At 42.6% G+C, this 18,595-nt stretch overlaps 1 long non-coding RNA gene across 1 annotated transcript; it reads right to left on the reverse strand.

Annotated features, from left to right (window-relative positions):
- LOC121608497 lies at positions 1 to 18,071 on the reverse strand. Its single transcript, XR_006006918.1, has 3 exons — positions 17,497 to 18,071; positions 9,760 to 9,853; positions 1 to 2,747 (listed from the first exon to the last, which is right to left on the reverse strand). It is a non-coding gene; the product is annotated as an uncharacterized LOC121608497 (long non-coding RNA).
- Between the last annotated feature and the right edge of the window lie 524 nt (positions 18,072 to 18,595).

Consider the following 18,595-nt stretch of genomic DNA (forward strand, 5'->3'; position numbering starts at 1 on the left):
TTCAATATCCCATTTTTTATTAATGTTTGAAGCAGAAAAAATCAAATCCCATACTGAACAGACTTTACCTGCTGACTGCGGACGCCCACGTTACAGGTGAGAAGCGCAGTGGCGGCTCACGGCCAGACGGTTGACCTGGTTTGGTTTGTTGATTATGGAACTTTTTCTATGAACGAGATGCCCTCTGTTGTCTTTATGGCGAAGTATTGCTGCCCTCCAGGGAAGGCAGTAGGTTGTATAGTTATCTCCTGATTGGGCAAAATCACTACCCTGAAACCACACAACCTACTACCTCATCCCGTTCGAACATCAGAAACGTCCTACAGGTTGTCTTTGGTGCAACTTATACTGGAGAGCGATGTGACATATAAACACTACATCGAAATAAATATATCCTCATACATTTTCACATGGTGAAGACTTTATATCATGTACATCGATTTAATTTAGCACAAACATTACAAACAGTCAGAACTGATCAGGCAAAATCCTAAAATCGTGTCATGATCACATGCAAGGAAAAAATGTTAAAAAGACAGATAGGAGCTAAGGAAGGAGGAACGACAGAGCAGGTTTGCATAAAGGTTTACAATATACAGCGTCTGATGAGACAGGAAGAAAATATTTTGTTTGGTACCAAAGTGAACCAGAAAAACATAAACACACTTACGATAAAAAGACATTTTTTATTGAAAAGAAAGTCTTAGAGGTGCAATATGTAAGAACTGGCACTGAGTTCATACAAATAAGGAGCAGCATATCACCAGAGTAACTGCTAACTGTGGCTAACTGAAGCTGATGTTAGCTAGTTAGCTCAGTTAGCCACACAGTTAGCTAGTAGCTGACTCTCTTAGTTGGTGTTGTTTACACTGCTAGCACAAGAGCTTTGGACGGGCAGGAAGAGGTTTCTTAGGCCCGGTGCAGAGACCAGAACTGGAGCAGTGTGTGTGGGCTACGGAAACGGGTTCAACAGCCTCCCAGTGAACACGGTCAGGACCGAAACCTCCAACATGGATGGAGGCCAGTTCGACGACAGGAAATACTGCAGCGAGGTGATTTAGAGCGGCTCAAACCAGGACTCTGAGTCAGGAGATGATGGAGACACGACGGGTTCAGGAGAGACGTGAAACGGGAGCAAGAGGGAGGTCGGACATCGGTCAGCGCCCCCTCCCGAGGCCTGAGCTATATTATCAGACTATCGCTCCTGGTAGTATGAGAAAGAACGGCTCGAGGCGGCTTAGCATGCTAACTTCAGTAGATATCTCTGCAACACAATATGTCTTTGACATAACTTCAAAACTGTCACTTCTCCAGATTCTATTGATAATGTTAGCTAATCAAAATTCTTACATATTGCACCTTTAAAGTGCGACCACGACAATCATGAGATGGAAAACTACCTAAAGCATGAATGACCTACCTGGATTAAATGCTGCAAAGAGTTATGTTAGCAGTCAGTATGTAAACATGCACATTCCAGTGTTGATCCAGATCCAAAAGCTCCAACAATGGCATCTGATGACATTACAGCCACTTCAGGAAAGACAGTAAGTTGTATAGTTATCTGACAGGAAGGGTGTGACCCTAAAACTATACAACCTACTACCTCACCCCAAAGGACAGTCTTTAAAAACAAAGTCGTTTCAGGTCCTCATTCATGCAGGTAATCCGCTTTGACACACCTCAATGAATACAAAACAGCAGTTATGATTCACAGAAACACGAATACACATGCCACTCTCCTCTGGGACAGCTCACCGGTGTTCAGAACACAATGTGACAACCGGGTCAGTCGGTTCATGGCTCGAGGTGAGGGGGGAATTCAAATGATGCAACAAGGTGCATATGTCCCAAGCAAATTGTATAGCCGAGATATTTCCATATTCCAATGTGACAAGTAAATACTGAAAGAGTACAGTGACATAATAGTCCATAATAAGTCCATAATAAGGATTTTAGGGAAAATAGCTTAACTTCAAAACTATTCAAGTGTTCCTTTAGCAGTGTTTCAAAGTATCCAGATCATATTTTGGTCTGCATTCAAGAGGCTTATGATCAGTGTTTAAAGATGTTGGCAAATGAGACGCATTGGTTCACTTCAGCATCAGTTCCCCAAAGACTTTAAGTGATGATTATATTGATAGAAAATATATCTCAAAAAACATATTCAGTTTATTCCTCATTATCTCTAATATTTGCTTTTTAATATTGTGAAATACTTAAATTTTACCTAATCAGACAAGAAATAAATTAGATTAAACAAGTGAACTTCTTGCAACTCATACAAAATGTACAGCTCATATGCAACCTGTGACGTGGGGTTACATGCAGAAATGCTTTGCTTTAATGGGTCACAGGCCAAAAACATTGGACTAAAGCTAAGCATTACTGTTTGCAACATACAAGAAAACTGTAAAAAAGACATATAACAATCTAAAATCTCTTACAGTCTGTGCTGATTTCATTTTCCCCCTTTTCCTCAGTCCTGTTTGTGTGTCTCCGAGAGGAGAGTGTTAACATTAGTGACCCGCGTTGACAGTGGGCGAGCTTGAGCTAGCTCATATCCAGGCCCACATGTGTGGAGCAGAGGGCCGCAGCTGCTGCCGCTGTTAATGTTTCTCACCTGCTCTGTAACACGTAGAGAAGTGGGGGAACGCTGGCAAATCACCTCCTCCCTCCATCGCGGTTTCAGCGGCATGTCAGGTAGCCTCCATCTGAAAATCCCCGAGAGGGAAAGTCTGTTACTCCTGCAACAAAGGAAGCACAGAAATACTTCAACACTATGACTTTTAGATTTGACTTGTGTGAGATCAGTTGCAAACACCCCAGTGGCTGTCAGTCTTTACAAGAGTCTTTCTGATCCTCAGGTCAAAACTTATAGTCTGGGTTTGTTTGCAATTATGTGGCTATGAGTATTTCCAGCATGCCTGTAGGAAATTCTGCATGGCTCATACTTGCTGAAGTCATATCAGGTTAATCTTCATATAATATTATTGTCTGTGAAGGCGCAAATGTACAGCACAGCACAATATAGAATGGTATGTCTTGAGCTGAGAGGCCCCATTGTGTCTGCGCAGTGGCGAGTCTGAGGCTCTTTGCATTATTCAACACTGCCGTACTTACAGTACACCATGGCAGTGGATGAGTGGATTGTAAGTATGCACAAGCACATACCCTCAGAGGGTAACAGATGCACACGAGGAGCACCCAGACACTTTCTAGACAAAGGCAACCGACAGGATGCACGCAAATGTATGTTCACATTTACAGTAAGGCCAGAAAGAAATTCAAGAAATAAATTTAACGTTTATATTTTGAAACTGAATTTGCAGAAAATTCAAACGAAGTTGCACATCAGAGAACTTTTTCAGCACAATCAAACCAAGCAATCTTTAAGCTTTATTATTTCTACATGTTAAGTGCTAAAACAGTAACTGCATGTAGAAAACTGTCTGCTCTGCGTAGAGCGTATCGCCATTCACATCACAGTCTATTCTCATTGTGCAGCCTTGGAAAACGCTCAGCGGTGTGGGGTCCAGACTTCATAAGGTAAGGTCAAGGCACACTGTCCTCTCAGTCTGCTGACTGGACATACTTCAATTTAATATAGTAGATGGCTCTGGGGTCCTGACCAACAGAGTGCATGCCCAGGAAAGCTATTGCTTTCAAGTGAAGCCAGTTGCTATCATCCAGTGACAGGAAAATATTCACACTGGCACCCACACACACACACACATACTGCAGAGGACCAATATGCAACGCAAGCACTCGCGCACACACACATATGCACGGACACGCACACACAGACATTTGTGCACACTTGTTTAGGGCTCTTTAAGCAGTTATGCAATACAATCTAAAAACACCTCATTTACTAACAGCTTGTCCACCTGCAAATCCAGCCTTCTTAAAATTTTGCAAACTCAGCAAGCACTCCTTGACTTGAAAGCACAGCGTCTGTAACTGATACACTGCTGCAGCCTTGCACCTCCATTAGCTGTTTAGAAGTGCTGGGGTGCAAAGTCCTGCTTTCCACACCTCATCGTCTCACAGTGCCACTCAAACTCACACTCACACTGTGGGACAACACATAAACGGATACATACATGCACCCAGAGACACAGTTTGGAATACATGCACATGCGCGCACACGTTCACACACAAACATGGAAAAATAGCCTTTAGAGGGAAAAGGCAAAACATGATATTCATTTACCTCATCACATTTTCACACAGAGTTCATAGCTAAAGGCACACACTGCTTCAAAAGCCACTTTAATTCAATCACACTTCAGTCTAAGTGCTACAGTGCCTATCAATCAATACTGAAGCTGAGTTTCACTGCAGTGATAGTAAGATGGAATGGAGTGCTGTAACCTTGTAACCTGATCTTTGGTGTTCTGGTGGTCTGTGGTCACTCAGTGCGGTGGATAATTCGGAAAAAGAAGATGGACATTTATGCAATGCCGATCTTCCTTATTTTATCTTAATTTCTACACATACATCAAGCTATAATCAAAAACATTATAATTCACTTGTTTAGTGTCCATGGTACAGAGTCCTGACCTGTGTTTTAGAGTTGTGGGCTTGTATACATTTAACGTTCACTTAATTAAATTTTACAAGAACAGATCAGGATATCTCTTCTGTGACAGAGTCCTGGCCAAAATGGCACCACCGTTTACATTTCAAAAATAAAGTCATCACACACAACCACAGACCTGCCAGGCAAGTGCAGGACCCATAAATAGGGCTTTGTATCAAACCTTTTATGTACAGTGTGTTTGTAGCGCGTAGCAAAATTGAAAGTACAGAAAGTTGGCATCAAATGCCTGCTTAGATTCATAGTCTTGTTCATCTATTCTACAATCAAACTATTTCAGACTTTAAGACTGTTTTATTCAGGGTACTGTCAAGCTGCTTGTACTTTGTGTTTAAAGGTGTTGTGGAAACACGTTTCTATTCCTGAAGGCATGGTAAGGTATTTGTACCCAAACACAGGCTTTTATTTGGAACTAATATGGCAAAAATTCAAATGATATGCAGTGTAGAAAGTCTGCTCACTGTAGCTCAACTCACATCTTTATTTAATCAATTAACATGGTAAGGTTCAAGAAACTGCTCGCTTCTTAAGACTTCTTTAGATTTACCCTTCAACCCAGTCAAGCCTTCATTGATGCCTTCTGGCATCACAAGATTACATGAGTATTTATGGTTGAGTTGCAAGTATGTTAATGACTATATGTGCTCATCAGTCCTCGTGCTTATGGCTCCCCTTGTATCAGGGATGTGAAAACCTAGATGCTTGCTTGGATCTTCATGTGTGCCCTGCTACAAACGAAGTGGTGTCCGGGCACAGACAGCAGGAATCCAGATAGACACGGTGGAGCATTTATAAAGGGAAGCATGGCTTCTGTGCCCCCCTACAGCCCTCTCTGGGTAGCACAGCAGGCATGACCCATCTATTTATACCAGGGCCAGGGGGGAGGCAGCGGGAGGAGGGGGCGCAGGAGCGGGGGACGAGGAGAGGCTGCATGGGCAGGTCCTGTTACACATGCCAGGGGGAATGGCTGGGGCAAGCCACAGGGGGATTCTGCTCAAAGTCAGACAGGCTGACCTCCCCGTCACCTCTGCATGAGGCAGATACTGAGCTCGCAAACCTTGTGCGAGTGTGTGTGAGGAGGGTGGAAGAAGCGCAAGTTTATGGGTGTATATGAAGGTGTTTGGATGTAGTGCACAGTAAGTGCCTCTGGGTCTGTGCCCCTGCAGCTACAGGTATGAATTAATGCATGTGTACTGTATGCACTCGTGTAGGTGTGGTGGTTGTGTGTGTGGATCAACACACCGGTGTGTATACATGTATGATGAAGTATGTACGTACTCACGCCTATGTGCATAATATGTGTGTCTGCCTGTCAGGCTGTGAGATGAACCGGCCTCAGTGACTTACTCCCCCCTCCCATCCCTCCATCCCCCAGCAGAGCCATAAACATGCCAGGTGAAGAGGGCTGGATTAGGCAGAGTGAGCTGATCCCAGCGTGGCCCCCCGGCCCCATCTTTAGAGGTAAAAAACGACCCCAATCATTGTAATGACAGGGCACGCAGCAGGGGCCGCCCAGACCACTCAGCCCAACCTTGCCAGCTGCTTCTCATCTCTCACACACAGTATACAGTCACATGTACATAGAGAAACATACACACACTTGCGTGCACACATACACGGTAAGGCTGCAGGATGCACAGCAGGAAGCCGGCCTATAGGAAGGTCTACAAGGACACTACTTGTTTAAGGTTGGCAGGTATCTATTGCATTTGCATGTGAGGACACCTTAAACATGATGCCTTTTAATTTTTTTTCTTTTTCAATCCTGTAACATGCTGTAAAGAGGAAAACCCACTGATGCTTTATACTACAGGAATCTACATTAATCATAGGAAGTTTAAAAATTGATTTTCTTGGTAAATGGTATAACTGGAAGATTGTACTCTGAAGTGTTCTTTGCCTTCGCCTTACCCATTATTTTCTTATATCATGGGATCTTTGCATATGCTGGAATGACTTTCCATGTAATGACCATAGGGAAAAAAACAAATCTGTGTCTTGATCAAATTTATACAGTGGAACCAGCATATAGCCCATGGCTGCCACTCTGTCTTTAGGGTTATAAGGTTAATAGAATTGCACAAGGTTGAGATAAAATGGATATTTCGCATTAACAACAGTTCACAACAAATAAGCATTAAAAGTACCTACGTAAATCGTGGTCATGCACCAAAAGATTTGGAGCCAGAGTACAGATTTCGTTGTATCCATGAAGTCCATTAGAAGATTATTTTCCACCAAAGAGTTTGTGATACTTTCCCACAATGCACTTAGTCAATATGCAACACATAGAAATGCATCAAATATTGTCTGTCTTTTGCTCACGTAAAGATTCACAGGCTCAGTCTCTGCGCCGCCATCCTAATGGAAGCTGGTGAAACGTGCACTGCCATGTGGCTGCTGGTGACCTGTAGGGCCCCTGTCTATTAGAAGTCTATAGTCCTGACACGTCTGCATGCCCAGCTCTGCTCTGGCCTGCCTGCAGGGCCCCTTTCAGCTTGGGCAGTGCCCCATCGAGCTGCATCTGTCGCCAGCTATATTTAGAGGGTGGGACAAATACCTTTCTCCCTGGATATGAACTTCAGCTGACAGACAGAGGGCCAGAGCAGGCAGACAGGGATCTGTGCAGTTTGTAACCTTGAAGAGCTTGTTACCCCCAGGCTACAGCTGGCTGTAGTCACACTCACTACAGTGGTTAGCAGTTACAGCTGAAACCTAAGGCTGTAAATACAGCACGGTTAGCATTGAAAAGCTTGATTTGGCAGCAGTTATTAGCACCAGTGCCTATAGTTCCAGGACTGCTGCCAACACGAAGGAGACTATCCCGTAATGTACTCCGATAAAGAGATTTAATACTTTTCCTTCTGTGAGTTATAGAAGAATAATGAATGAACTTCTGTGGATTTGAATCCCCTTCAAACAGTCCTACATTTCTGCCTATACGCATTTGTGTGTGTGGCAGTGTCAGCAAGGCAGCCAGTGTGTGATATGTGACCATGTTGCATGGCCATCTGCTCTATATAACCATAAACAAACGCAGGCAGACCAGCTTCACAGTATCATTTCCAAGAGGTCTAGGCCGGGTAAATGTATTCATGCTTTGGTCTCTGGGTAGATGCTGTAGAGATATGCCCTAGAAACAGGCCATGGTTATGCAATAGCATTCATAATTCATTCCACAAACACAATATGGAGGCCACTCTGTCCCATATGCAAACACATGGCCAGATTAAGGAGCGGGAAGCCAAAGGGGACAGAGTGCATTCTGAACTGTTAGCGAAGCCATTGACTGTCTGTCTGTCTCAATGAGAGCTTGTGTGTGACAGGCCTAAATAGGCCAGGTCTTACTGCTGCAGGGACCTCCGCTATATTTTGCACCTAGAGTCTAAATCAGTGACATCCCAGGAAAGATACACACTGATACAGTACGGCAGCTTTTACAGCATCGCTTCAAGCCATACAGTACCCAGATAAATACTCATGTGCTGTTTGTCTGTGTATGCTGTTTTGCCCCATTGACACAGTAGATTTCCTGCTCATTAATAAGAAACACATGTTCATTTCTTCTGCAATTTTTTCAAACAGTGTTTAAAAAATCTGGTCCCTGAACGTCCAACGGCTGTGACGCTTCTATGAGAAATGAGTAACTCTCTATAAATATGACTTTCAACATTTAGAGGTTAATTCCAGGAACTGCAAATGTGGTGGGTAATGGGGGAAAATCACTGTGCAACAGATGGATAGTGGGCTGTTTAACTGAAACAGTTCCAAAAGCAACTTGGGCTACATCGGTTCTATTGATTAAATTGTTTAATTTGTATGCAACTGTCGATCAAGTGGCAAATGTAATTCCTGCAACATCAGTTTTTTACCCTCTCTGTCACTTGTTCCGCTAATTTTCCACTAAAATGCTGCATGATTTTGTGTGAGCGTGCAGGTAAGTTTAGCAATGGGCTGATCAAGAGCAAAGCAGCAGCATACACCTACTGGAAGCCTGATATAGTATCTGTGGTCTCGGGGTCGGATGAGAGGAGGATTTTAATAACATCTGCACATGTAATCAAATGCCTGGCACATGCAGAATTCCAGAGCCGCAGGCAGCTAGCTACTGTAGCTAGAGGTTATGGGGTGGGGCCCGGGGTTACTAAGTGCATATGATACAGGCACAGTTGGGATTGAAGCAACAGCTAACAGTGTGCTGTGGTTAGGGTGGAGACAGGTACATGAGCACAGATTAAAGCTTTACCCGTGCGCTCTGGCTCTAGAGTACTATAAGCGGGCAGGTTGTGTTACTGTGGGGGCCAGGCTGCTGGGGACTGCTGGGTGGTGTGGAGGAGAGAGGGAGGACTGATGGAGGGTGGAAGGGGGTCATGCAGCTGTGGGCCCTGCCAGCACATTTGCCCCAATGGAAAAGAACCGTTTATGGCGTCCACCCAAGGTCAGCCCTTTGAGAAGAAGAGCTGGGAAGGGTCCAGAGGGGAGGGTGCTTGTTTGTATGCAGTCAGTCGGCAACAATTAAAAACCTCTCAGAAAAACGACATATTAAGTATTCAACATTTGTACATTGGAGCACCTCTTTTCTCCAATTCCTGCCACTCCTCTCTGTTTATTTTAATTTGCTCCTTAACCCAGCATCCAGTTGCACCCACTTCTTCTCCCCCACTTTACTCTGTCCCTCTCATCCTGCTACCTGACTACTTTGGCAGCGATACACAAAATGGCGGCGGGGAGCGGAGAGCTGGAAGGCAGAGAGTGGGAGCCATTTTCTAACAGATCCAGGCCCCGGCACAGAGAGACTCAAGACTTTCTATGCTTAGTGGACAGTTAAGATTGCACCCTGAGTGTTTTCTTTGCATGAGCGCTCAAGATTATGTTTGTTTTTGTTTTTTTAATCGACTGCACTAACAAAGCATTGGGACCACTTGGCCTTTCAAATGGGATAAAGGCACAATACACAGCTGTTATGACTGAATACAATGCAGGCTCACATTAAAATAAGACTCAGCAAGTTACATGCCATGCAAATAATAAATGAAACTTGCGCATCATCTAATTACAGACTTCATCTCATTAAATGAAATGTAAGACAGTACAACCGCATTGCAATACATCCTTAAAAACAACATATTAAATTTACAGTACATTATGGTACTTACAATTCTGCTGCGATCGCCAGCCTGTCTGTCCGTGATTTCACTTGTTGGCCAAATTGTTTTTGCCTGTGGCTGAAGTCAAAACCCATCTTGCTGCCTACAGGAGGGAGAGAGGGAGGATAACAGAGTGAGAATAGTACAGTTGAAGGGAGAGACAATTTAGAGCGATAGAAACAGAGGGGAAGAGAAAACAATAGAGGGGAGCAGAGACCCAGAGAGTGATCAGTTGGAGAGCCAGCAGCAGCAGCAGCAGCAGCAGCAGCAGCAGCAGCAGCAGAGGGCTGTAGGGGCTCCTCTCTGTAGCCTGTTTACTAATAAGCTCGCCCCACGGTCTTGCCTGGCCAAGGATACTCATTAGTGGAACATGTAACACACCGCACCCTCTCTGCTGGCCTGTACAGCGGCCAACTCTCGCTGCCGCATGCTCACCCAACACCAACACACAAGCTCCGCCGTGGCCTCGGCCTTGCCCAGTAGCACCCACTCGCTGCATACGTGCACACACTTTGGCATGCTGTATTACTGAAAGCCTACGGTGTCATGTGCGTGGGTGAAGTGGCGCATATGTGTGTACTTGTGAACATAATAAGCGATTTTCTGCACATGCGGCACAGTATGTTCATGTTCGCACATGGGGGCATGTACAGATTGTGCAGCATTAATGTATGAGGTGGCGTTTGACATGTGCCCGTGTTATCTCTGGCATGCATGGGCACATGATTCCAGGCCCATAGGTGAAATGGCACAAAGGGAAAACGGACGTAGTTAGTCTTCATTAGTCAAATCACAGATTGCAGAAAAATAAAGAGGCCGATAGAGATAAAGAGAGACGTAAGGTTTGTCCTCTAGCAGGCCAAGGAGGACACTGCCAATTAAAGGCCCCCACTCAATGCGGCCGCGGCTGCTGAAGGGTGATAATTCTGTACAGGGACGCTAATTGCAGCGCAGGACACGGCCTTGCCGGGGAAGGGTCTTTTATATATTGTTTCTAACGTTTGTAATTACAGTGCAGTGCCTTGGACCGCCGCCAGCACATGTTTATGGGCTCATGAGTAACCCAACTCCTCCAGCCCATGGAAGGAGATTCATGTCCGAGCTGTGCACTCACTGCACCCTGTGTGTGAGTGTGTTGTTTGTGTGTGTATGCATGTTGATGACTCATGAAGCCTGGGCGAGTATGTGCAGAGGAGATAGACTACAGTACATTAGTATCCACCACATGGATAGCTGCTAGTATTGGAAGAAACACAGTAAATATACAGTATACCTTTTTTAAACCAATCCCCATTATAAAATATTTTCTTTTAATAATGCTGCTCTGTCAGATAGGATGACTTGACTCCAAATCCTGAAACTTTTGGTCACTCTACCATTTCTTAGTAGTGTAAACAAGGAAACCCGAATATATAAACACTACTGACGTGCTGAATTACACAGTACAAAGCATTACAACAGCTGTAGGAATTGCAGTCAAATTAGTGCCCAAAAACGTGGGTAATGGCATGTCAAAGCCCATTGTGTACTGAATATTAATTTTTCTGTACCGAGTAACAAAGACAGCTCAAGCCAGCGTATCACTACATGTGGCCAATGTAATTCAGCTCTGATGAACAGTAAGAAAGTGATGAGGTGGGGGTGAGGTGAGGGAAGGGATTTACAGTATTTTGATAGTCGGAGAGTTGCAGGCGAGGCCTTTCAACACGTCCAACTCTACCTCCAAGAGGAACAACTTTGCTGATTCGGCACTTTTTCTATGACTAAATTGCCTTGGCGACAGCGGAGGCCAAAAGCTGAAGAAATATATGAGTGTTGGAAAAGAAAAGTTGAGTGGGCGCAGCTCAGCGTTATCTGGAATATCGCTTTGCCTGGCAGGTACATAAAACAAGTATCTATCCTGACGATGTGTGCTGGGAGACGCTCACACGTGATGCTGTAGACCGCAGACGAAAGAGTCTCTAAAACACATATTGAATACATTGAGTGCATGTATTCACCATTACCTTGCAGCATATTAGCATGCATATTAGAACATATTGTCTCTGTATTAGTCATTATAAAACAGTTAATAATGCCATATTCTGCATGATCATATTCTACAACTACTTGGCCATTAACTAAGAGTCGTCACTCAATAAGCTCCTCATTACTGCTTATTAAGAGGAAGTAAGGAAGTTGTTGTATATGGATAATAACCTCAATAACCTTACCCTAACGCTTAATAAGCCTAACTCCCGAACCCTCAGAATAAGGCATTCATAAGTGCTTCATAAATACTATTAAAGAGCTACTCGTGCTTAAAATACGCACGCCAATAAGCAACTAGTTGATGGTGAATATGTGTTTTATTAAAATGACTCTAAATATTAATCTGTTTGGGTGAAGTAAATTTTAGACAAATTCCCCTGAGCAAGTTTGACCATTCAACAGTAAGACTACAGTTGTACAGCAAGTGTGTCAGGAAATTGTCTTTGGATAAATAAACTCAAGGGGGAAAAAAAACTCCTTAACTTCAGCCAAAGGTCCCATGATGTAAAGCAACCAGGTGAAAGTTGCACAGGTCTTGTTTCAGAAGGTCTGGCGGAAAAGAGGGGGAGGTACAGGGGAGGAAAATCTACATCATCTGTCACCCACCGAAACTCTCCCCCAGTCCAATATTATGTCATTATGACTGTGCTCACCGTCTCTGCGGAGTTGCTGTGGTTTTGCGGATAAATTACATGTGACACTCCCAGCTGACATCCTGATTAATACAGGGAGAATATGGCCCCCAATCCTCAGTAGTCAACAGGGTAATGGACTAATGGCTTCCATGTATGGCGCGAGAAGCGAAGAAAAGCAGGTTTAGACCCTTTGGTGTGTGTGTATGTGCAAAAGTGTGCTTTGTGTGTGTGCATCAGCATACGTGTCCGTATTTTTTGTATTTACTGAGCCTTCAAATTTGTGCTTTTGTGAATTTTGGTACCTGCATTCACAACACCAACCTCAAAATGTATGATACACGTGTATGTGTATGCGAATTGGGGTCTCTGCCTCTTTGTCCAGCCTCTTTTCAGTTCTGGCCTACTTCCTACTGTACTGTAGTGCTGATCCTGTATGAGTGTGCCGCAGCCTGTAGTGGCCACTGTAGATCCACTCATCTGCTCTCCCACATACACAGCACAGAAGGGCAACAGGGAGCCTGACCAGCGTCTACCACAAAGACCTGATCTGACAAGACTGTCGTTTACCTCTAGGAGATCTGAACAGGTTTTTTTTATCTGACTGACAACTGCTAAATAAAAGTCTGAAGCAGATGTTACTATGATTGACAGACGTAGTGTAAAATGTGTGCAATTGTCTCACAGGCTTTTGCACAGTGACCTTTAGATGTGCAGGGCTGCCAAAGTGGGAAATTCAAATCCAGCTCCATTGCCACAAGCAGTGACCTGCTTGCAACCTGTTGCATAGTGTTAGTTACTTTGCACCACTGCTTCTAGTCTGTCAGTGAGAGTACTGGACCGGAATCAAAGGTAGAACTGCAAAGCTGTCATACTGCTAAATTCTATAAACATATTTTTACAGTGGACATTATCACAACAGATTTTATTTTCCACGTCCTTCATTTTATAAGTGAGATGCAGAGAAGAATTTGGGAAATGTGGCTGCTTCTGCTTCAGCAAGAGAGTTCCACATTAAATGTCTTCATTTCTGGCTGGTGGTTTATTTAGCAGTAATATTTTTGTGTGATCACTGAAAGCTTTGTCATGACTCAAAAAATCTAATTTTAATTCAAATTTATTCATTTATAAAACTAAAAATTCAAAATGCCACATTGATAACAATGAATACATATTTTATAATTGTTCCTTGATTAAATGCATAGAAAATGAAATGTGACAACAGCAAAATCCTCTTACAGGACTACATGTATGCATTTATAGTACAAGCAGCCACGCAGAACTGTATGTCAATCAATCCCTAAGCCTCCAGGGAGCTCAGACACACAATATAACTTTCATTATGCTGGGCCTCTCAGTTTAATTGTACTTAAAACAGCACACTGCAACAGTTTTAGTGGGAGAAATAAAAGGGGCTTCATTATTATGGCAGAAAAATATATTTACAGTGAGTGCTCACTTGGCCCTCATTCACCACTCCAATCTGGATTTCATATTAGCCAGGAGGAAATTGGATGGAATTCACAACATCACAGCAAGCTCATAAATGAAACAAAATCACATAATCTTAAATACCAATTTATCCACTTAACAAATGAAGCAGTGTATTGGTGGCTTATTGCTGTGTTGTACTGGTGAATGACTCATTTTCACTGTGTGTTGCACGAGAAAGAATACACTGAGCACTGGCACATGACCTAAACCACATACTCAACACTTCAAAAGTATCTGGCAGAAATACTCAGATGTGGAGGCATACGGTGCTGCTGCACCATACATGAACAATCAAATCTACAACAGAAAACATCTTATTCTCTTGTCTTTCATCTCCATTTAGATCACATGGCTAAACAACAATATTACACCACTGAACTGTATTGTTCTCATCTGTTAATTCCATGAGTAACCATTGCGTGAAATAAGATTTTTAATATTAGGCAACTCAGGCATGTGGTAATGCCTCTTATCTATACAGATGTACTTTTTATGCGCACAACATTATTGAGAAAAAGGAATAATGCAATTTTTGGGGGAACTGAGATCATACGAAATTAAATAACTCAAGTTGAGATACCCTGGTAAATGTTTTTCTACACACTGTAAGAGCATAACTAGATAAGTATTAAGAAAAACTAAATGCTGAGAATTACAGTTTGAAAGGAATAAATAATTACATAAAAAAGTTTATGGTGACCCCGAAAAGGTCAAGCAATAATAAAGCGACACTTGACAAATTTTGTGGTTTTGCTATCAAAGATGAAGAAACGGGCAATATCGCAATAACCTCGATATTCTAAAAAATCCATAACGATTTAGAAAAATTGTCAGAAAGCGATCCAGCAAGCAAGTGGGGGACACACGCATGCATGAATCGTCTCACACACACAAACACACACACACACACACACACACACACACACACACACAGAGTAAGTGCAATATGCTGATGTAGTGTACTCGTGAACCATTATTGTATTCGCTGCACTAAAAGCAATCCTGTAAAAAGATACATTCATCTTATCGTATTTGTTTTATTCTCTCTGGTATATTTCCCGCTATACTGACGTATACTTATTAAAAAAAATGCATTGTATTCTCTTTCTGGAACGTTATGACAGAACTTTTTAAATTTGAAAAAAGTTAATCCTTTGAAGAAAAAATAAGGGTGTAGATTATTTTGCAGCATTTCATCTTTTTCTCATGATATTTTCATGTGAAACTCAATTATGTCTACATCAAATACAAATTTAAAAAAGCAAATTAAAGGTAACGAAAAATAATTCAAGCATTTAAAAAAACCTTCATCACATATAATAATAATCCCAATTATTTTGAACACTGCAGAACAATAATTCTACACTATGTGCAATTAATGTAATGCAATTTTCGCTTCATACTTCTAAGCACTAAAAAGTTTGGAGGTGTTGTCAGTTGGAGTTGTATTTTTCCAAAAACATGAAGTACTTCACGGGAACTAGTGTATTCTAAAGAAAATACAGATTTAAAATACAATTCCACTAAAAATTCAAAAATTCTCATTCAAGTTCAAGGCCACGGTCAAGTTCAAGTTTGAGAACTTGTTGTTCTGACAGTGGCCTGCACTTTCCTTTAGCTGTGCTTTTGCAGTTTATTCATGAAACACGACTACCCGTATATAGAAAATAAAAAGAAAAAAAAAGATTTAAAATAAATGAGATATATTGACTGATAAAATCTATTAAAAAGGACTTTTTGACAGCTGTACAGGTTTAAAAGAAAGAACAATTTGAACACACTATTTCATTAAGCCTAAGAACACACACTGAGAGGGCAAAAAAAAGGACACGATTCTAAAAATGTGTTCACTATTGTTAAAAAAGTGCATCCTGCACAAAGAAAATAATTAAATTTTCATATGAATATATGCATTTGATTGTGTGTGTGTGTGTGTGTGTGTGTGTGTGTGTGTATGTGTGTGTACGTACTGGCTTTGCTGTATTTGCTGTAGCTGCAGTAAAGCTGAAGTTTGCTTCAGTGCACAGAATGCCTCATTGTGGGCCGTACCAGGCTGTTGGATTGGTCAGGTATACTTTTACAGAGAGAGAAAATACTGCAAACCCTCACCACCCTGCCATCTGCCTCTCAACATGCAACCTTCCCCTGGACTCCTGCCATCCACTGCCAAAAAGGCCTTAGGGGTGGAGTAGTGTGATACTCTGCCAGCCAAAACCATGTGTCCACTGCTAGTTAGGCAGGGCTTATATTCATATGAATGAACATAATCACCTGTGTACGGAAAAGCTGAACCTGAATCTTGAATCACCTGAACGCTTGCTAATATCTGGTTGGCTTTGCCCTTCAAAAAATTCTCCTTTGATACAAACCCTGCTCAGGAGCTGAACATCTGAGCAGACACTATAAAACCAAAGCACAAAATAGACAAAAATGAAAGATTTTAAAAAGGTATTCGAAAACAGTGATTACTATGTATTAGGTTCCCCTTACAGGCAATGCTACAAATGAAACGTATTGAATAGACCTGGAGATTGTAAATTGTAATATAAATGCCTCATTCGCAAATGCAACCTGAATTTTCGATCAATTTAATGAAGTTAACCACCTGACAAAGAGCCAAATGAGCCAAAGTAAATTAACCTTTTGTGTTTTTTTTTCCTAAACTATCTCTAGTCAAATTCATAATTTCACAGTCTTTTTTGTGGAATTGCTTTATGGCAGCTTATTACTCATTCTCGTTTGTTCTTTCTTCAAATGAAAACAAGAGAATGTTTTCGTACGCATCAATGCAATTACAGGAGCGTTTTAATTTTTAGACACATTTGCCATAATTGTCACTGTTCAAAGCAAAAATCCTGTGAAGCGCCGAGCTCAAAGAAGAAAGGTATAGATCCACAAAAAAAGAGGTCATCAGCATTAAAATTAGGCGTATGGAAGTAAGTAACTTAAAAATGGCGAAGTGATGGAGTGTTTAATATTTTTTCTCTATTCTGTCTTCTTTTGCGAAACACAAGATTGGCAAACGCGACCCAAAATAAAACAATAATACTGCTTCAAATTGAAAGAAATTTAGCTTATAGTCAAGCTTTCACAAACGTTAGCCCGATCAAAACGATCAGAACACCATGTACTTCTCTTCATACAGTACATACTAGGCCCGGACCACATCACTCATATGAAATACCTCCACAATTGTGGCCTTCCACTCATTCACTGATTACCACGAAGTAGGATTATCCTAGCAGCTATCATCGTGCTATGAATAACTTTTGGTTTTGCGTTACTCAATAGGTTTTGTGGAGGGCTGAGAAAAGTTATAGAAAAATCATTCTTGAAGTTAAAAGGAAAAGCTCCGTCGCTCTTATACGTGCCATGTTCCTCAACTACATGAGCATGTAGGGTTTTATATTCGGATGTATAAATGCGCACTCGGGTAAAACAGAAACTTTGTGTAAGGACCTCAAGTGCATCAAATTGTTTATTTGTACAGGGTGCCTGTTAAACATCGAATGCTGAAAGACGTAAACACGCAGATAAACTTCCATCAAAACCACGTAAGCGAACACGTATTAAAGCAGATATCACTCACCGATTTCTCAAAGCAAGTCCGGTCGGGATGCGAAATTCGGCTGCTCTTCCTGCTCCGATCCACATCCCTGTCAAGAAGAGGAGAACGCCATAAGCTCCCGTTTGGTGGTTCTTGCAAGACCCGGTGATTTCCCTCAGACTGTCCCCTTCACAGCTGCGCCTCAGCCCCAGCTCCCAGCCTCAGTCCCAGCCTCAGTCTCAGCTCCAGGCTCTCTCCCTCTTCCAGCCACAGTCTAAGCCCCCAAACTCAGGGCTGCACGGCTCGCCTGCCACCGGCCGGGTCCAGGACTGGTGAGGCCTGAAACAATAGGAGACCATGAGGCAGTCTGCAAGGCTCAAGCTAAGCCCGTCTGCTAGTTAACAAGTCTTTGAATGAGGAATGTTAGCAAACAGACAAACAGCATGTCTGATGCATGCAAATAGCACAACCAGTCCAGTCACAGTCTTGGCGGAGCACATGAATAATTCAGCAGTCTATATGCTGCTCTCCCACATTACTCCCTCCCTCTTCCCGAATGCCTTCACTAGAATAAGTGTGGCAAAGTATTCAAACCTCTGCTTTACCAATGGCCTTGGCTGCAAAAATCAGTTTTAATACTTCATACAAACATGCATTAATAGCACGTAGTCGACATGGAGAGACACAACATGCAAAGCTACTTCTGACATTCCGCCGCAATTTGAAATTTCGCAATTACGATTATATTTTTTTTCTCTTATTGCCTTTTAATGTCTTTTGTTTGCAGTTGGCACCTGTCCCAGAAAGAGCTCCGGCTCAGCACACCACTCACTCCCCTGTTAGGAGAGCAAGTCGGTGTGAAAGAGAGAGAACAAGGGAGAGCGAGAGACAGAGACACAGAGAGGGGACACGGGAAGGAAACAGAAGGAGAGACAGAGAGTAAAGACGAAGGAGGTGCGGAAATTCACACCAGTCGCTGGCGCCGATGAAGGACATGTCTTTAAAACGCAGATGTGTACCACGCTCTGGTCACGTTCTCTGCTTGTCATCCATAGTGGTCACCCAGACCACGAGCCCACCGCAAGCAGGTTACCCGTCAGAAATGGCGCCCCGGCAGTCCAGGTGGAACAAGGCCCATCAC

The sequence above is a fragment of the Chelmon rostratus genome, chromosome 6 (assembly GCF_017976325.1).
Source record: "Chelmon rostratus isolate fCheRos1 chromosome 6, fCheRos1.pri, whole genome shotgun sequence".
Taxonomy (NCBI): Eukaryota; Metazoa; Chordata; class Actinopteri; order Chaetodontiformes; family Chaetodontidae; genus Chelmon; species Chelmon rostratus.